Here is a 21626-nt window from a genome sequence, read left to right on the forward strand (position 1 = left end):
AGGCCACGGGTTCGGATCCCTATATAGGGGTGGCTGGTCAGCTCACTTGGGAGAGTGTGGTGCTGATAACACCAAGGCCATGGGTTCGGATCCCTATATAGGGATGGCCGGTCAGCTCACTTGGGAGAGTGTGGTGCTGACAACACTAAGTCAAGGGTCGTCTTTTAAAAAAGAAAGAAAAGAAGAAAGAAAAGAAAGAAAGAAAGAAAGAAAGAAAGAAAGGAAGAAAGGAAGGAAGGAAGGAAGGAAGGAAGGAAGGAAGGAAGGAAGGAAGGAAGGAAGGAAGGAAGGAAGGAAGGAAGGAAAGGAAGGAAGGAAGGAAGGAAGGAAGGAAGGAAGGAAGGAAGGAAAGAAAGAAAGAAAGAAAGAAAGAAAGAAAGAAAGAAAGAAAGAAAGAAAGAAAGAAAGAAAGAAAGAAAGAAAGAAAGAAAGAAAGAAAGAAAGAAAGAAAGAAACAATGTACAAAGTCCTTGGCCACATTGTAAAACTTTGGGGATGCCCGCTCCAACCGACTGCTGTCACCTTCACCATGCCAGTTTCTAAATCCTGAGTCAAGCCAAAAAAAAAAAAACCCAATGAAACAAAACAAAAAGACAAATAAAGCCATGCCAATCTTACCTCGTTTTCCGTGCAAGTTAGGTTTTGTCAAGAAAGGGTGTAACTCAACTAAGTAACAGTCCCGCTAGAAGCATTTACAGTAGATGATGGAGCAGTGGACTCGTGGGACTCCTGCTTGCTGATCCGCATCTGCTGGAGGGTGGACAGTGAGGCCAGGATGGAGCAGACGATCCATGCAGAGTACTTGCACTCAGGGGGAACAATGATCTTGATCTTCATGGTGCTGGGTGCCAGGGCAGTGATCTCTTTCTGCATCCTGTCTGCGATGCCTGGGTACATGTGGTGCCACCAGACAACACCATGTTGGCCTACAGGTCCTTGCAGATGTCCACATCACACTTCATGATGGAGTTGAAGGTAGTTTCATGGATGCCACAGGATTCCATGCCCACAGGAAGGGAGGCTGGAAGAGAGCTTCAGGGCTTTGGCTTATTGCCGATGGTGATCCCCTGACCATCAGGCAGCTTGTAGCTTTTCTCCAGGGAGGAGCTGGAGGCTGCTGTGGCCATTTCCTACTTGAAGTCCAGGGCGACATAGCACAGCTTCTCCTTGACATCATGCACAATTTCCCATTTTGTGGCAGTGGTGGCAAAGCTGTAGCCATGTTCAGTGAGGATCTTCATGAAGTAGTTTGTCAGGTCCCAGACAGCTAGGACAAGACACAAGATGGCGTGGGGGAGGATGTACCCCTCGTAGATGGGCACAGTGTATGGCCAGAGGCATACAGGGACAGCACAGCCTGATGGCCACGTACATGGCTGGGGTACTGAAGGTCTCAAATATGATCTGGGTCATCTTCTCATGGGTAGTGTTGGGGTTCAGCAGGGCCTCAGTCAGCAGCATGGGGTGCTCCTCAGGGGCCACACGCAGCTCCTTATAGAAGGTATGGTGCCAGATCTTCTCCATGATGTCCCAGTTGGTGACAACAAGGTGCTCAATGGGGTACTTCAGGGTCAGGATCCCTCTCTTGCTCTGGGCCTCATCACTCATGTAGGAGTCCTTCCAGCCCATATCCACCATCAGGCCTTGGTGCTGCAGGCATCCACAATGGAAGGGAAGATGGCTCAGGGGCATTGCCTTGCACATGCTGGAGCCATTGTCGAGGACAAGCACAGCAATATCATCGTCCGTGGTGAGCTGGGTGGCAGGTGTGAACTGGCAGCGTTGGAGCAGAGAGGGTGAGGGGCCTGTGCTCACAGGGTAGATGTGGTCTCAGCTGTCTGGATCAATTTTTACAAATGATGGAGTTTGGATGTACTGTCCTCCCAGAACCCGTGGAAATTTGATCCCCAATGTGGCAGTGCTGGGAGCTGTTTGAGTCATGGGGGCAGATCCCTCATGAATGGATTAATGCTCTCCCTAGGTGGGGGGATTAATGAGTGAGTTGTCGCTCTATTAGTTCCCACGAGAGCTGGTTGTTTAAAAGACCCTGGCACCTTCTCTCTCTCTCTCTTGCTTCCTCTTGCCATGTGATCTTCTTGTACCTGCTGGCTGCCTGCTGCTTTCTGCCATGAGTAGAAGCAGCCTGAGGCCCATGCCAAATGCAGCTGTCCCAGAATTGTGAGCAAAATAAACCTCTCTTCTTTATAAATTACCCAGTCTCAGGTGTTCTGTTATAGCAACACAAAAACAGAGTAATATACGAAACATAAAACACTTTTATTTTCAATGTTTCTAATTACAGTGTACTGAATAAATATTGGCTTTACTATTTTTTTCGTTTTTCCATACCTTTACAACTGGCAGTAAGAGAATTTTTAACGTTTCAGCAACAAACTTTAAAGGCCGCAAAACAATAGTAATTTTCCCCACTTATCATTAAGACGGCTTTGACTGGTTTCAGGTTGTGTGGCCAGTTTACAGTCTTGCACTACTGTAGAAAGTGACGACGGCCAGTATTTGAAATTTTCAATACGAAATAGTTTTTCCCCCCAATCCCATACAACCACTTTCTTGTGAGAATTATGCCTCAGTTTCCTCATCTGTCAAGAGGAGATAATGATTGCACCATCTTTTACTTGGTGGTTGTAAAGATTTAACAGGTAGGTACCTGCCAAGTCTTCAGCAGTGAAGGACATAGATAAAACGCGTGATGAATGTTGGCTGCTATTATATTTAAAGATCTGAAACAGAAGGAGATAAAATACACTAAGTGGTCAGAAAGTATCAGTGTGTTGTCATAATAATCACCACAGCTAGTATCAGATGGCTCTCAGCTGTTCCTATTTGCATATGTCTTTAAAATGCTGCTTTGAGTATGACGCAGTGCCCGCTCCAGCACAGATCATTTTCTCTAGGAGCCTCCACTGTTGGATAAGTACATGTTGATGTCAATCAGTGTTTTGCAACCTTCTTTTTTCATTATCACCCTCTCCAAGGAGGCTTTTTAGACATTTTTCGCTAATCACTCTTCCTATGAAATTTTAATACCATAGCTATATCATATATCAGTTCATGTACTCTATGCATATTTGTGTTTTACACATAAAAGGAGTAAAATTCTCACCCAATCAACTTTTTCCCTCTTGGAAGGGTATGGCTGCCATTGAGAACCATAATGTAGATGAAAATTTAGCAGACATGCAGATTGTCTACCCAATGTCCTTACCGCTAAACTGTCATCTCCTCACCTCCTTCCCTACCCCACCTCACCCCCACCCCCAGACTGCTGCTTTCTCCTTTCTAAGAAGACTCTGATTTGTTTTTGTTGTTGTTCATCCACTGTCTTCCACATGGTCATGCACTTTGCTAAACCAATTAGGCAATCCCATTCCCTTTGCTAGTAATTTTGCAAGTGATTGATTAGGAATAGGTGTGTAACACAATTTTGGGAGATTCAGATCTGCCAGGTGGCTTTGGGGAAATGTTTTTTCATGAATAAAAAAAAAAAAAGACACACTGCAAGGAATGGCCTTTTTCCTACAGATGTTGTCAGGTCTTGATGTGTTGACAAACTCTAGTAGCTATCTTTTGCCCATCAGAAGAGTTAGCTTGAGAGCTGACGTGCTAAAGGGCAGAATGGATGGAAATAACCAGGGTTCTTGATGACACTGAGTTGCTGAATTAACCAACCCTGGAGCTGCCCACCTTGGGACTTCTTGTTACATGAAGTGATACTGTTTCCTCATTGTTTTTTTTTTTTTTTGGCTTACTGATAAAAGGATCACAAGTGGCATAAGAAACAAACAAACAAAAGAGCTATGAACGACAAAAGAATTTTGAACACATATATTAACAAAAAGCCAAAGCATTCACATAAACTGAGGACTGGTGTGTTTTAGAGGTAAAGACTGGAAACATGTTTTCTCCCGTTTCTGAATAACCTCACTCATGTTCATAGCTCCTGCATCCAGTCTCTGGACCACCTGGGTTTGAATCCTACTCACCTATAGACCAGCTAGATAGCCTTGGTAAGTTACTTTTTTTTCTGAGTGTCAGTTTCTTTTTTAGAAAAATTGAGACAGGAGTGTCTGTACTGGATTGTGAGAATTAAAAGAAATAATAGGAATAAAATGCTTAGAACAAATTTGACATGTGCATGGTGTTTAATAAATAGTAGTTTTATTTCTCTTCTGCTGAGGCTTCCAACACTGCCTCTTCAGTCCTGTCTGGTCCCAAATTTTCTTCGGATATTTTCACTTGGATGTTTCAATATTACTGCAAATCTAACTAATACCCTACCTCCCCTAAACTATCACTTCCCCTCCTGTGCTCTGGATCCCGATGAATGTTTGTGTTGTTCCCTTAGCCTAGAATGTACTTCTCTTTCTGTATCTTTCAAAGGTGCATCTGTCGTGGCTCAGTTCCTTGATCCCTCAGATGCTATAAATGACCTCCTCCTCTAATCTCCCATAGCACTTTGTATCTCTCATTTCACTTTTTAATTATGAGTAGATTACAACCCTGTCTTCCTCTCTAAAATGTAAGCTTCTTGCAGACTGAGACTGTAATGGACACTTACTGGAAGATGGCACAGCATCCAGTACTATCTACCAATGGTACTATCTACCATTCCCTGATAGTACCTCAGTTTTCCTTTTTTTTTTGTCTTTTTTGTGACCGGCACTCAGCTAGTGAGTGCACCGGCCATTCCTATATAGGATCCGAACCCGCAGCGGGAGTGTCGCTGCGCTCCCAGCGCCACACTCTCCCGAGTGCGCCATGGGCTCGGCCCATACCTCAGTTTTCACTCAGGTGTTTCCTCTCTGGTCTACTAGCTTTAGGAGAAACTGTCCCCATACCCCCAGCACCAGAGGCAAGTTTTTATTGTCTAGAGGTAACCCCATGCTGCTTGCCAGGGCAATAGGCTTATGCCTGGATTTCTGAACCAATCAATGAATGACATTTCTCTGGATACAGGGATTGGTTTCAGAGGGATCGTGTGACCCAATGTGGATCAGTGAAAAACAAAGTAATCTTTTCTAGGTGTTTCTGGGAAAGAAATGTCTTCTTTTGAAAACGAACCTTCTAAGAACTTTCCTCTATTTTGTAAATCCTCATATACAGAAGAACTGTTTTGGCACAATAAGGAAAGTCATCTTTTTTTTTTTTTTTTTTTTTAAAGATGACCGATAAGGGGATCTTAACCCTTGACTTGGTGTTATCAGCACCACGCTCACCCAGTGAGCAAACCGGCCATCCGTATATGGGATCCGAACCCGTGGCCTTGGTGTTATCAGAGCCGCACTCTCCCGAGTGAGCCACAGGCCGGCCCCAGGAAAGTCATCTTGAAGGTAAGACCAGTACACAGAGGAGATGCTCCAGCATACACTGAATCAATCCATCCCTGAAACCTGCACGACCTTTGAACTTCCATTTACAGGAGCCATAAGAATCACTTATTAAGTCGGAACCAAGTTTTCTCTAACTTGTAACGTGAAGAGTCCTAACGGACACACTCATAGTTGATCCTGTCTTCAACTTTGTATCCACCACACTATCTGACACATTGCAGGCATCTAACAAATGCTTCATGGGTTGGATGAACCCATAATGCCAGTCCTGTTCCTTTCTGGCTCTCTGGATCTTCCCTGAAGAGTCTCTCTGCTAGGTGTCTTCCCCACACAAATTGCCATCAGCTACTTTCCTTATTTGAGCTTGACGCTTCTGGTAGGCGCAGGTTCTCATTTTCAAAAACTGAAACAGAATTTCCTGAAGTGACAGAAATATTCATGTCCATCCAGTCCAGCTCTGTCTTGGAAATTCCTCAGCGAATACTGGCAAATCTTAACTCACCGACTCTCCTTTCTCTAGACTTTGGATTGCCAATGTTTTAGATTGCAATTGTAGTTATCGTTTCATGAAGTTTTAAACTTATTACTTCCTGGTGATAACTTTGGAACCATCCTAATCTAATCAAGAAACTGTCTACAAATCACATTTTAGGGTGGGATGTTGTTGTTAAGTATTCAGTCACCAAATATTTGAGTTGTAAAGTCCCATGCTATGGAATGATGTAATTTCTAAGAAGTTTCCTGTTATTTTCTTCATCTCTGGATATGGATTATTAAGATCTTTGTTGTCAATGAGTAATATTTATTTTTCTTTTTTCATTTTTTGTACAATTTTCAAGTATACAATATATTGTTATTAGGTGTAGTCTCTTGATGCACAATAGATCTCTTAAGCTTATTCTTCCTAACTGAAATTTATGTCCTTTGACCAACATCTCACTAACCTCTCTATCCCCAGCCTCTGATAGCCACCATTTTACTCTGTTTCTATGAGTTCAACTTTTTTACACTCTCTATATAAGTGAGATCATGGGGCATTTGTCTTTCTGTGCCTGTCTTATTTAATTTAACATAATGTCCTACAGGTCATCCATGTCATTGCAAATGGCAGGATTTCCTTATTTTAAAGGCTGAATAGTATTCTATTGTGTATATATATCATATTTTCTTTATCCAAGAGTAATATTTCTTGACTTGGATATCTTATCCTTTGTCTGATTTCCTCCTGCCCCCACCATTTATTGTTTTAAATGGCTATCCTTATCTTAGGCACAGCTAATGGGGCTGGAGATTGGCACTGACTCTAAGGCAGCCATCTGCAGGTGACTCAGGACCTAGGAAATGGCCTCTCATGAGAGTGTCACCCAAACACATTGCCCTGTATTGTGCTTGGCCAACCAATTAGATCAACTTTCAGAGATTCTGAATGTGAACGATAGATAGGGATACAGACTAAGGGATAAAAATATTAAGTTCAACCATATTAAATTTAAGTGTTCTGTTTATCAAAAGAACAGATAGAGAGTGAAAAGACAAGCCACAAAGTGAGAGAAATATTTTCAGCATTGTGTAAATGATCAATTGTTATGTAATATGATTCCTACAAATTAATATGAAAAAGACAACCCAATAGCTTTATCCAAAAGTTTTGAATATGCACAAAAGAGAAAATCCAAATGGCCAATAAACAATATGAAAAAATATTCAGCCTTACTAGCAATTGGAAAATGTAAATTAAGCCCCAAATATACACCAGTAGACATCCACAAGGTTGGCAAAATTAAAATACTTGAAGATAAAAAATACAGATGAGGCTATGAAACAAAGGAATACACATACGTGTCTGAAGAATAACTACTTTGAGTTTGGCATTTTGAGTAAAGTACTCTATGACTTATCAGTTGTACTCCTAAGAATATGCATCAGAGAAATCTATGCACATGTACACTAAGAAGTATGCACAAGATGGGCCGAGCCCGTGGCGCACTTGATAGAGTGCTGCACTGGGAGCGCGGCGACGCTCCCACCGCGGGTTCGGATCCTATATAGGACTGACCGGTGCACTCACTGGCTGAGTGCCGGTCACGAAAAAACGACAAAAAAAAAAAAAAAAAAAAGTATGCACAAGATTATTAATAGCATAATAGCAAAAAAATCAGAAACAACCCAAATATCTATCAGTGATAGAAGAGATAAATAAAGCATGGTATATTCTTAAAAGGTAATACTATTGAGCAATGAAAATGAATGACCAGTAGCTACATGCAACAATATGGTTAATCCAAGAGGGCAGGAAATGGTAAAAGTGTAAGGAAGAATTATGTCCATTGCTCTTCAAGGTTGATGGCTTTGCCTTCTGGGAGATTTTTCATGTATTATCCTCTCTTGCAACATTTGAAGTGAGATTTAGACTAAGCCTTCTTCAGAGCTGTGCAGATTTCACAGCCTGCTTCCTGCTCATGCTGGAGGAGGGGTCTGGGGAGGACCGATAGCCCACCTTAACTCACCCTGTCCTCTCACCAGGTTCTTGACAGGAAGGAATTCAAGGGCAGAGTCACGGTAGAAAGTAAGCACAGATTTAATAAAACAAATAAGAGACACCGATTTCACAGCAGTGAAAGTGCAGCCCAGCTCCAGAGATTAAGCAGGGCTCCCACCAAGTTTAATACAAAAGTAAGAAACACACACTTAAAATTTAGTACAGCGTGAAGGCTGGCTCAAGAGAGTGAGCAGCCACTTGCTGAAAGTTAAGTTAGATACAAAAGGAAGCAAACACACCTTAGCCAGCAATGTGCGGGTTGGCCCCAGGAAAATGAGCTACAACCACAGCAAGTTTAATACAAAAGGAAGAAAAACACATTTACAGACAAAGAGTCAGCTGGCTGCGGGGTGAAGGGCAGCCTGCTAAAGGCAAGGTTGATACAAAAAGAAAGAAATACACACCTCAGGCAGAGTGTGGGCTGACTTCAGAAGAGTGAGCAGCAGCCCTGCCTTCTCCCAGGATTCCACTTGTATAGTTTCACTACCTAATACATATTCATGGTATCTAATGAATACTAAATTAAAGGGGGGGATGTTACTCAGTTACGTAACACGGTCTTGCAGATGCAGTCTCCTTTTCGGGCATGCTCATTAGTCAAATCTTATTATACCCTACCAGACACATTCAAGAATATTCTGTGCTCTTTAGCTCCTCTAGTGAAAGGTCATGCAAAGGATAAGCTCCATTTTACTGAGCATGCTCAGCTATTAGGGTTATATAACCCCTCTCTACTGAGCATGTGCAGCACTAGATTTGCATAAGTCAGCCCCCTGAGGTCTCAATTTCCCAGAGCTGGTGCCAATAATAGATCCAATAGGCAACAGTTACTCTTCTCTAGGGGCTGGCCCAGAGGAGGGGCTTGAGATATTGGGGAGTGGCTTGAACCTCAGAGGAGTGTCCTGAAACCCAAACCCAGGGAAACTGAGCACCTCCTATCTCACTACTCATGCAGATGTGGAGCCCAACAGCTGCTTTAAGGCTTAAATACATATAGAGTTTTATTAAATTATAGAGGCTTATAATTTCTTTTATTTTAAATTATTTATTAATATTATTATTTTTTTACATCCTAAGATGTTGTTGCAGAGCAGTTGTGGTGGGGAGAAGAGAGGGGAAGGGGAAGTAAATAGGGTGGGAGGAGGATGAAGGAAGGGGGCATGGTAGAGGCCCGTGGCACCCCCTCATTTTGGCAGGGGAGAACAGGGGCCTTCCAGTGGTGGCTTGATTGTTGATGGGCTGGATGCAGATGTCAGGGGGTGTGGCTGAGGCCCTCGGCCCCCACTGCTTGCGGTCAAGGCCTGAGGCATTTCCTGCAGAGGCCTGGTGATTGTTGCTGGGCTGGTTGTGGATGTTGAGGGAGCATGGCTGAGGCCCTTGGCCCCCCGACTGCCCCAGCTCGGGAGCCCAGGGCACTTCCAGTGGCACCTTGGTGGTTGTCGCTGGGCTGGGTGTGGTCATCAGGGGATGTGGCTTGGGAGCCCAGAGGGTTTCTGGTCCTTCTAGGTTTTATAGGTGATGTTTGGTGTGTTTGACCTTTACTTGTTAATATCAAACTTTGTCTCTGCTGTGGGTATTTTGTTTTTTCTTTCAGTTCTGTGTTGGATTATTCACTGTTCTGACCACTTGAACTTTACACTGGAACTGATTTGTTGTCCTTTGCTTACTTCTAAAATGGAAGAACTTCCTGTGGGGACCAGCACTTGAGCTCTGTGGATGAGCTAAATTGCTTCATTGCTACTGATTCTCTGGGTAAGGCTTTTTGTGCAGTTCAGGTTTTAATTGTTGACCTTGTAAGCTGTTCTGGCTCTCATCAGGTCTGGTACACCTGGGTTGTGTGGAAACTCTGGTCTGGGTCTGAGTCTTTTCAGCAAACTGCACCCCTTGCAGTTCTATATTCCTGATCAGTCTACACTGAGTGGGCCTGTGCTGATAGGAGGAGAGATCAGCTGTCCATGCTGTGCCTCAGTGTTCCCCTAGTGGGCCCATCTCCCCCATTGACTGCACTCCAAATACTTCCCATGGGATGGACAATGTGCTAGTCCCTTGCTATGACTCTCCAGCCTCTGAGTGGCTCCTTTTTTCCATTGTCTGTGGCCCCTCACTCCTATGTGGGTCCACAGGAACCCTGGTAGTGGTTCTGCTGGCCTGGGGGCCACCAAGGCCCTCTTCTCCCCTGCCACCTCCAAGCAACTTCATACGAAGGGCATAGCAGTGGCTTTTGCCAGCTCTTGCTCCATGTGCTGACCAGGGCCAGCCTTGAAGTGGCCAGGGCTTGAAATGGTGGGAGTGATCCTTTCTTTCTCTCATCATGGCTTCTCCTGCCTTCATGAACTCCATAGGTCTCTATTTCTCTTCTCCTAAGCTATAGCAACCCCAGCTTGGCTGTCCTTGCTTTTTAATAGTTGTAAATTGGTTGATTTGTGGGAAAAGGTGATGCTGGGGACTGTCTATTCTGCCATCTTGAATGGATGCCGAGGCTTATCATTTCTTTGGGAATATAATTCCCTCAAAAACTGAGAAGGCTTCAGTCATTTCTGTGAACCCATCACCACTCCCAAAGTTCTTTCCTGGATATATGTAGAGTACACTAACATTTATAAAGCAAATGTATTTCACAGGGCCTAGTTTCCAAAGCCCTGTAGTTTCAGGTATAACCTAACTTTTTAAAATTACATATAGAAATGTTAAGCTTGCAAAAGACAGGAAACTTTCCCCAGGCTAAAGTCTCTGTTGTGGATACAAAATTGCAATACAGCAAAGTTGCTGGCTCTCAAGGACAGAGGTCCTTGGAGCAGGTTAACCTACTGATTGATATGTTAAGAAAGTTGCCTTATTGTTATGTAAAAATACTGAGGAAACTGCTGTAGGAAAACACAGTATTTGCTAAGAACAAGCTTTTGTTGGTGGATTGACTTAACCTTTTGCAAATTGCATTATGGACTGTCACTTTGTTATTTCACTGATGTTACCAGCTTCTATTGTTAAACTATACTTAACCATAACTCCACCTATGTTCTTTTTCTATAACTTTCTGACCTGGAGAATAAATACTAAGACAGAACCGCAGTTCAGTGTTAATTTCCCCAAAGAAGAATGCCTCTCTCTTGAGGGTTCCAGGAAATTAACCCCTTTGGGGTGTCTCACTGCTCAGAAGAAATGGGCTTTGAGTAATCCTTTTTACATCTCCGTTACCCACCGGAAGTGAGGTAACAAATCTGTGTGAGACAAAGCAACAGATATAGTTATTAAAACTGCTTTTTTCCTTTGTTTCCTTGATCAACATCTCTCTCATTTTAGTGGTGGCTACCTTGAGTCCATCTGAAATAACAGGTTTCAGTGCAAATCCTTGGGCTCTTAGTCTCATCTTTGCCACAAGCCTGGCTCTTAGTTTGGCTGAGAAGTTTCAATGTTCCTTTGAAAAATGCTTTGAACAACTGTAGTTGATTTCTTCTTGTTTTGGGTACAGAAACAATTGACTTTTCTAACTCTGTAAGTAAAGATCTATATTACCACATTTCTGGACACTCTCTGCAATCTGACCAATTTTTGTCTGCTCTCTTTCTTGTCATACCTTGCTAAAAAAAGCAGGAAAGAGCAGCTACCACAAATTACCAATGTGGTTTTATGCAACTGCTTACTCTAGTGGTCTGTCCTTCAAATTATTGCAGTTGATTGTCTTGACAAATGTTTTTTGCCTCAGCATAAAAAAGACACAGGCTTTCCAGTGCATAATATTTTCTTCCAACTGCTGAGACAATGCCACATATTTTAGGGTTTCTTTTAACACCAAAACAATACTTACAGTACCAATTCCTATATTAGTTAGGGTAAAGTTAGGTTGCTCTAACAAAGTGACTCATCAATATTCCATATCTTAAAGAAAACAGTAGTTTTGTTTTTTCTTATGTGACAGTCCAGTGGGAGCATTCCAGGAAATGGGTGGCTCTGTTCCACCTGATCATTCAGGGATTCAAGTTTCTTCCCTCTTTTTGCTCCTCCACCCTTTAGGCCTTGACGTTGTCTGCACGGTCAAGGTTGAGTCATTGCTGTGTCTGGGTCCCAGTATGTGGGCAGAGGCAAGAGACTGCAGAGGAGAGACACATCCAGCTCTTAAGATGTAGGCTTGGAGGTGGCACACAGCACTCGTTCCTTTGGAGGAAAATAAGCTGCTTGGCCATATTTAACTTCAAGGAAAGCTAGGATATGTGACTGGGATAAAAGGGAGAACAGATTTTGGTGGGCAATTAGAGCTATAGTCCCCCCAAATTTTCAATCTCAAGCCTTCAAGTTACTTTGCAGCTCTGAAAATGGAATTATGCTCAAGATAATTGACCATAAAGTCAGAGCTACATAGAAGACCAGAAATACAAGAGAAAGCTCTCCTGTTACATATATATATATATATTATATTTTAAAAAGCCGACCAATTTTGCAACATCTTTTTTTGATGATTAAGGCAATATATTTATCTGTTTTTTTAAAATTTCAGTGTTTGTTAATGTGTTCATTATCACATTGATTCAATGTGAAAAGGGGGACTGACTTAAAATTTTTTTCAGCATTATTAAGGTATAATTGACTAATAGATATTGTATATATTCAAGGTATACAATGTGATATTTTGATATACATATACATTGATATATTTCCACAACTAGGCTAATTAACATACCCATCACCTCATATAGGTACCTTGGTTTGTGTGTGTGGTAAGAATACTTAAGATCTATTCTCTTTACAAATTTCAAGTATACAATACACTATTAACTATAGCCACCAGGCTGTATATTAGATCTCCTGAACTTATTCATCTTATAGCCACAAGTTTCCACCCTTTGACTCACATCTCTCCATTTCTCCCATGTCTCAACCCTTGGTTACTACCCTTCCAGTCTCTGTTTCTATGAGTTGGAGGTTTTTTAGATTCCACATATAAGTGAGATCATGCAGCATTTGTCTTCCTGTGTCTGGCTAATTTCATTTGGTATCATTTCCTCCAGGTTCATCCACATTGTTGCAAATAGCAGGATTTCATCCTTTTAAAAGGCTGAATAATATTCCATCACTTTCACAACATCTTGCTGAACTAGTGGGGAACTGAGATATTAAACAATTTCTAGCAAGCCAGACATGGGAAAGGGAAATTAATTGTGCAGCGACTATTACTACTACTTTCAGGTATATACAATTTCATAGTTATGCTCTTTAATAAAAAAAAAGAGAGAGAGAGAGATAAAAACATAGCAAAGTGCCTGGTTTAAAGCAGGCACTTAAATGTCAGTTCCCCTCTGCTGTGATTTCCTTTCAGCGTATTTATTCCTCTCCAGGGGCTGTTCTGGCTCACCTAAAAGAAGGTGATGTGATCCAGGGTGGCGGAGGTTGCTGCTGCTGTCTGGAGAGCCCAGAAACTCCAGAGCAAAGGGAAGCGGCCACATAACATCCAAGGTTGCCTGCTAACGTGCAGGGCACCGCACCTGGGGAGTGGTACCCTGGACACCGTGAGGCGGTCACCACCTATACAACCCCCGCAGAGTTCTCACTCACAGGCCTCTCCTGGATGGCTCTCCTATTTTCACCTTTCTGTCCTCTGTGGCCTCATCCTATTGCCTCATGGCCACTCTCTCTGCCTCGTAGTGGAAAGAAATGCAGCCTGTGAGGGGAGCAAAGGCAGGTGTGCACAGCCTCCCAGGGAGCTCACCCAACGCACTGCACGTACCTGCTGCCTGACCGGCGGGGACACTGGTGATCCCGGCAGCCACTTCAGTTCTTGTTTCTTCTGTTCACAAGTCAGAAAGTGCAGGAATGTGATGTGATAGACTTTCCTAAGTTCAATTGAAACAATTAAATACATGTCTCTATTTCTGGCTGTTTGAGTAAATTCCTGTGTGGGTTGTCTAAGCCAAAGGTCACTCATGTTAATCTAAAGCCCTGTGTTGAACTATGTCCACTGTCAAGAGGTGGCCAGCCACAAGGAGAGGAGGGAAAAGGACAGGACAGGAAAGAAATTGCCATCTGAGAAATTCCCTGTGTTAGAATGAGTGCTAGGATTATTATTATTTTGAGCTCTGTAAAGCAAAAACAAACACAAACACAAAACACATGCACATACACCTATGAATTGACACCAATTGTATGTAAAGCCTTGTGCTAGGTATGAAAAGGAGAGTGGAGGAAGGCATTTGTTTTACAGACCTTCAGGTAGATAAGGAAAAAACGGAGAAGACGAATTTATCTAAAAGAAACATTAGTGAGGTAAAACATAGCATATTAAATAGGTCAGAGTGAAGGGACAGTGAATGAAATGAATCTGTGAAGTATATGAGTTTAACTACTCACTTATTCATTTAATCATTCATTCCACAGACATTTATTAAGTACTAAGTATGTGCCATCCACTGCAATAGCGACCAGAGACACAAAACCAAGCAGCGCACAGACTCTGCCCACTGGAATCTCCCAGCCAGAAGTGGGAGACAGGCACAAGTAAAAGCAGGAACATGTCGTTGGGGCCACTGTAGACATAGTTACAAGGTACAGAGTGAGGCCAACCAGGTGGGGAGTCGGTCTGTGGGCAGAGACCAAGAGGAGGCTACAAAAAGGGCTGGTGAGGGTGACAGTTCCGACCATCGGGTGTGTGGAGCACAGGTGCAGGGCTTCAGGTGGTAGAAGGCAGTGCTGGGGCAGCTGCCAAAGCCTTAAAAACCCAGATCCTAAAGGAACTGCTTCGGCATGTCATTAAAACCTGGAAAGCAACAATGTTATAGGAAAGGTGCCCACGGTTCTAGGGAGAATGTGATGATGGGGAACTACTGAATTCTCTAAACTGGTTTAATTGCTGCTGGCCAGCCTCTGCCCTCATCAAAGCTGGGGACACCTAACTGGCACAGGAACCACCTTGATGAAGCTAAGAGCATACTGTCCCACGAGACCTCCTTTTGGGAAATGTTACCCTGAAACTGCCACTCAGGTGCAGACAGAGAGGAGTTGGGAGGTCCTTGTAGGTGGGCTCTGTAGGTAGACAAACTTGAGTTGGAAGACTGGCTCCTTATTCAGTAGATGGACAAAACACTACTAATAGTAGGAAGTTATTGATTGCAAGTCATAGACACTGGAGCTAGCATAAGCAAAAAGAGTCAATATAAGATAAAGACATAATGTTGTGAGGTTGCTCGCACAGAGGAATCCAAGACCAACATTGGTATTACAGCTCTTTTTTAGTTAACAGCTCTTTTTGATGTTACAGCACTTTATTGCTTGCAAGCAAGGAAAGCTTGAGCATCAGGCTAGTGTCTCCCTGAATGAAGGAAAGGGGAGCCTTCTATAGCCAAAAACTTCCCACCCAAGTTCTCATTTAGGTCCTCTTATGCAAATGAGGGATGCAATTCGGATTGGTTGGCTATGAGACATAGCTCATTGGTCAGTTCTGGAGCCAAATTTGCATTTGGCCCTTAGGGCCGCGCAAAACTGCTGTTACCGTTCGTTAGCGCACGGGTGCAGGAAGCAAACTAGGTTATGGAAGCTAAAGTTAGCGATTAAGACAGCCAAGCATAAAATTTCTAAAACAGTTTCTCCAGCAGAAGAGGGCAGGTTTAACAATCAGAAAATGCTCAGGTTTCCCTGCTTCAATAGGACTGTCTCCTAATACTGAAGGGCAGGAAGGCGTCAGATCCCAGGAAGGACCAGAACCAGGGAAGTGGGTAGCTGCCCACTAGGAGCCAAGTGGTGCCACTCCCTGTCTCTCCTTCTCTCTGGGCATCTGCTTCCTCTCTCTCCCTCTCTCTCTCTGTCTCAGCAGAGCAGAATATGGCCACCCACAGTGCCCTTGTTTCCACATTACAGCTCTCACCCCATGGAAAGCCTGGATCTCTCTTTAAAAACAATTCTGGATGTGTCTCTTCTGGGGGAGGAACTCTGACTCAGCTAAAGACAAGAGAGAGGGTCCAAGTGGAACAGATGGCTGCCGGGAGCTGCCACTGTAGGCAAGGGACAGTCAGGAGGGCTCTCTTGACTTAGGCAGGCACCCCAAAAGATGTCAGCCATATTCTTCGTATCTTTGGACGCTGGACCTTGGAGGTAATAGTCACTGCTTTATCTGGTTATTGAACTGATTTCATGAGTTAATATGTGTAAACTACCAGATAGTAGGCCCTCAATAAATACAGATGATTATAATGATTACGCTAGTCAGTAAAGATACAATGCGATCTATTTTTAAGAAAGCCCAACTCGGGAAACTGGCATTCAGCCTTCTTTCCTTCCCCGAAGCTGTTCACATTTACACGGTGTGGGGCAAGGCCTCGCTTCCTCTGCCTTAGCCCCCATCCCTCTTATCTCTCCTCTTGTAGTTACCGACTCCCACCCCCACATCCCCCCACACTTTCTTTGCTATTACAAATCAATCATTTACTCTTTGGGCCCTTGCCACCCACACAGGTATTCATTTGTAAGGACTATATTCAGGGATGTTAAGTTTATATGGTGGTTATATGTCTGTCCTCTCAAACGCAAGCCTGTGGGCTGAGAGACTTTTGAGCACCCAGGACATTGCAATGCAATAGTTGTTGATGCACCATATTTTTAGAGGAAGGGCAATATTCATCAATTCATAAAAGGAATCTTAAGAGGCATTTTATTCTGGGTCACTGACTTTAGCCATGATATAATGTTTAAGCTTCCCAAATAAATGACCATGTATTTTATTTCTACTCCCACATAAGCCTACAGTCATACAACCTGCGATTTGGAAGGGCCTTGGTAGTTCTTCTAAGTGCAGGATCCCTCTCACCACGATCCCTGAGACATGGGTGTCTGGTCTCCGGTAGAACAGGGAGCTTGTGGCCTTCCTGGGAAAGTCATTCCAGTTTTATTCTCTCACCATTTAGAGAGTTCTCTATATGAAGAATCTCAGATCCGCCTCTATGTCACGGCCATTCAGTGCTTCACATTTTGTAGGATCAGAATTAATGCCCTTCACAATGGAGTGAGGGCCACGTTCATTATATCATGTCACCTCTAAGTCTTCTTCTCTTCAACACTAGTGTCCTTAAGTCCTTCTCTACAAGAAACAGTTTACAGACCCTTTGTCTCCCCCTTTGCACCGCGATGTGTTATGTTTCCCTTTGTGAACCTTTGAGTTCAGAATCCAGCACCGCACCTGACGCTCCAGCGTGGTCTGATTGGTGAGGGGCGTGAGAGCAGGACCTTCTTTATTCTTGATCTAGCTACTGTGATTTTACTAATGCTGTGTAAATTTGAACTAGTTTTTTCTTTTCTTTTCTTTTTGGTAGAACTATCACAGTTTCAGCTCATATAAAGGTTTTAAAATCTTCATATATTTTTCAAAATATGGAAATTAATTTTTCTTATTATACATGTAAAGGACACTTATTACGGAAAATTCAAGGGGGGGAAGCAAACAAGTAAAGATAAAGAAAAGAATAGTAACCATATTGCAACCTTACCTCTTAAAGATAAATATTGTTACATTTTGGTATATAGTCTTTCAGGCATTTTTTATGCATAACCACACACACTTTTACAAAAGTGGGATTAAATATCTGTGGGAGATTAAAGATGGCTACTAATTCTTTGCCACTCCTCTCCCTGAAGAGTTGGTTCTGTTTCCACCCCCTTGTATCTGGGCTAGGCCTGAGACTTGTTTTAACCAATAGAATGTAGTAGAAGCAACACTGGGTAACTTCCAACGCTAGGCCTTAAGAGATCTCAGTTTCTGCCTTTGTCTTTTGGAAGAGTCTTCTTGGAACCCAGCTGTTGGAGTGAGCAGGGCTAAAGCCACATTGGGACCTAAAACCACATCATCGGCTGTAGGCAAATTTTAAAAAGACACGTTTTTTTCTTGGCATGCATTTCTCTGAGTTCCCTCTTTTCTCATGTTTTTTTGATATTTTTGAACCTTGGTTACGGGTTAAGGTGACATTATTCACATAAATGTAAAGTTGTTTTCCAGCCAGTCTGAAGCTGCCAACTTGCAGACTTGCATGTACTATCCAGACCCTGAGAAACCAAAGAAGGCAGTAGTAAAGCTATGCCAATTCCACCCTCCAGCAAGACCCTGAGATAACAGCAAGGACGGGAGCAGAAACCAGTTGGAGCTTTGGTGAGACCTTGCTCCTGGCTCCTTGCATGGAGCCCCCAGGGCTCGCATTTCCCTTCTTCCTGCTTTTCATTTCTCATGTTCCATCCCCTGAACCCCCTCTTTAAAAACCCCTCAGTAAATCTAAGTCTTGGATATGGCTTTAGTCTGGCCTTTCTCCTTCAGGTTTACTAGAGAGATGGGTTAGCCTGACATCTCTCCTAAGGTCACCAGTATTCCTGAATAAAGCTGACTTCCATTTTCACCATTTGAATTTTTTTTTTTTTTAAAGATGACCAGTAAGGGGATCTTAACCCTTGACTTGGTGTTGTCAGCACCACACTCTCCCAAGTGAGCCAACCAGCCATCCCTATATAGGGATCCGAACCCATGGCCTTGGTGTTATCAGCACCACACTATCCCAAGTGAGCTGCGGGCTGGCCCTAACATTTGACTTTTGAATGGTTGCTTTAGAAGGGGGGCAGGCAGCAGGACCTGGGCCTGGTAATAAATTTTGGCTAGCCAAGCCCAGAGCTGAGTGGCCCGGTATCACAACCACCGTGTGAAGAAGCCTCAGCAGCCATGTAGAGAGGTGCACACAGAGGAGAGCCGAAGTCTGCGACTGAGAACACCAGCAGAGCTCCCAGATGGTGGCCACCACCAAACACCAACCATGTGAGTAATGTCCGTTAGGACCTTCCAGCTGTCCCAGAGCCCCAGTCAGTACCAAGTGATGCAGAACAATCCACAGAATCATGAGAAGTAATAAATTGTCATTTTAAGCCACTAAATTTTGGGGAGGTTTTTTACAACAATTGATAACCGAAACAACTATCCATAATAGCAGTGTATGTTTATACGGTGTTTAGTATGTGCTAGGCACAGTTGTAAGTTCTTTATTCATATTAATTCATATAACCCTTACAATAACCCTATGAGATAAGTACTATGATTATATGTTACTATCCCCATTTTACAGATGAGGAACCTGAGACACAGTGAAGTGGATAACTTGCCCAGGGTCACGTAGCAAGTTACGGGGCTGGGATTTGAACCTGGAAAAGTCAATTAGGATCCAATCTCTGCTCTAAACCACTACACCTTCTGCCTCTCCACTGCTTTCTCTCTTAAGATATCATGAGCAACTTTCAATTTCAATAGATATCAATCTACGACATCATACTTCAGAGTACATGTTGAAACCTGTGGAAATCTTGATTTGAGCATCCAAAGAATTAGCAATCCCTTGTAGTTTGGGGACTATCCTCATTGCTTATGTATCCTATTAACGTCTTCGAGATGTCGGTAAAATTTTTGAATAGCACAGAGCTCAGGAAGGAGCCCCCTTGGACCCACCTGAGGTCTCCTTCCAGAACAACATAATTTAGCAATACTCTTCAAGTATAGATTGTTTAAAAATCTGGGATGTTCTATTATCTTACCTGCTGTTTCCCAAATGCCAGCTGGGAGACAGGCCACAATCACTTGGGTTCTTAGAAAATAATACAGACCCTCTAGTAATAGAACCTCGAAAAGCAGGGCCCAGGAATCGTATTCTAAAAGCTCTGCATGTGATTCCGATGACAGCTAGGTTTGGGAATCATTGATCTAATCTCCATTTCTCCTTCTCCTTCATACTGAGGGCTCTGTCTAATTCTGTACCAAATTCCAAGTACACAAAGACTATGGGAATACTCTGATAATCGTTTGAGAAATGGCCTGGCTCTACTCTCAACCAGCTACGTGATTTCAACTCTGGACTTTTTTCATCTGTAAAAGGAGGCAGTTGGATCAGTGAGTGTGGTGGCTGCTGTGGTACTGTGATGTGCCCACACAACCCTTCTTCGAGAGCAAGCCACTCCTTCCCTAGCCTGTTGGAAATGATGGCTGCTGACAATTCACAGGTGGTCCAAGTTCATGTCTCCTCCAGGTCTGTAGCCTGTATCCACTGACTGGTTGATGCAGAAGTATAGACACCCAGCCCCTTGTCTCAAGTTGGACCAGCTCTGAAGAGCCATCCTGTGGGTTGATCAGAGACCTTTGCTGCACCTGCATCACAGTTCAATTCATCCCTCTGCCCATTTCTACTTTCTTCACTCCCCCATAGGTGGGGTCCCAAGGGCACTTGGTAACAAGGTCCTCAACAAACTTCCTGCACATGATCTCCATCTCAGTCTGTTTCCTGGGGAACCAACCATCACAGTGACTTTTTGCTCCTGACTTGGATGGGACTGGCAGCAAAGGCTCTCCTCTTAGGACCTTTACAAACATTGTGGGCTCTCTGTTGAGCTTGAAGAGCGTTCTCCTCTTCACCCTCCTCCCATCCATTCTCACTTGTTGAACAAACTTCTGCTGTATTCGTACTATGTGCCAGGCTCTGAGTTCTGCCTGGGTATTCAGAGACTTGCCTTTGTCTCCAATAGTGGAAAGAAAGCAAGCACGTAGGGGCTGAATGGCTCCTCTGTCTCTTTGTCATTTGTTAACACTCTGCTATTTCCCAAGCTGTGGGACTAGCCCATTTCTTGCTCTGAACATGACCCAATGGGCCTTTTTATTGCCCTGTCTATTGTTTGCAAGGCCCCTCTCTGTAGGGGGTTTAACCTTCCTGACACCATTCTTATGGGTTTGTGTCTGTCTTTGTATTCCCTTCTTAGCTTCCAGGTTCCTCCTTCCAGCTCTTGTAGCCAGGCTGCACAAAGGACAACATAAATGTTTCATTCATTTATGACACTAGTGTCTAATTCATGCTTACTGGGCTCCCTGTAGCAGAAAATTTAGGGAAAAGGGGGCTGGCCGGTTACCCAGTTGGTTAGAGTGTGGTGTTGTAACATCAAGACCAAGGGTTTGAATCTCCATACTGGCTGGCCACCAAAAAAAAAAAAAAAAAAAGGAAAAGAAAAGAAAATTTAGGGAAAAGGATCTTAAGGCCTTCCAGAAGAGCTGTGGCGGAAGTAAGGGATCAGAGTCAAGTTTTCAACCAATAACCCATCTAGGGCCTACTGACCTCAGGAAAAGCTGAAATAATTCAGCCATATTTGCTGCTGCCACCCTCTCTGTTGTCAACCCCAGTCCCTGGGGGCATTCTTTAATTCATTAATTCCATGGGGATATTCTGTGAGAGTCCTAGTTTGTCCTAGTCCTTTTTAATAATTGAGTGGCCTTGAGCAAGTTGCTCAGTCTCTCTAGGTCTCTAGAGCAGTTATCACCACTGATCGTCACCCTTTACAAAGTGTTTCCTCCTCGGTGGCAACTTTCTTTGGACTAGCAGTTGAGTGTTATAAGAAACTTGCTGTAGTGGCTATAACATTAAAGAAAATTGGTGAGAATGAGAAGAATGAATTTAAGGAACATTCCATTCAGTCCATGGGACACCAAGGTGGACAGCTGTTACTTTATCTGCCCAGCACCTCTTTCCCCTCTTCTGGGGCCAGAACTTCCTTTCTTGGGGGAACTGCCCCTTCCTTCCTCCATATGGTTCTGGGGATGCTGCTGATCAAAGTACCCCACCAAGTCCTTTCCTCTCAGGCCACAGAGGTGGGCATTTGACCCTGGATTAACCACATAATGTCCTACTCACCTGGCCACAGTGATTGGTCTGGGAATTCACTCAAGGACAAGTTTCTAAATAAAGACAGTAGGG

The 21626-nt window shown here is 43.4% G+C and overlaps 1 pseudogene; it reads right to left on the reverse strand.

The window, feature by feature from the left end:
- Window positions 1-666: 666 nt before the first annotated feature.
- Window positions 667-13744, reverse strand: LOC134390225 (actin-like; annotated as a pseudogene).
- Between the last annotated feature and the right edge of the window lie 7882 nt (window positions 13745-21626).

Source organism: Cynocephalus volans, chromosome 11, assembly GCF_027409185.1.
Source record: "Cynocephalus volans isolate mCynVol1 chromosome 11, mCynVol1.pri, whole genome shotgun sequence".
NCBI lineage: Eukaryota > Metazoa > Chordata > Mammalia > Dermoptera > Cynocephalidae > Cynocephalus > Cynocephalus volans.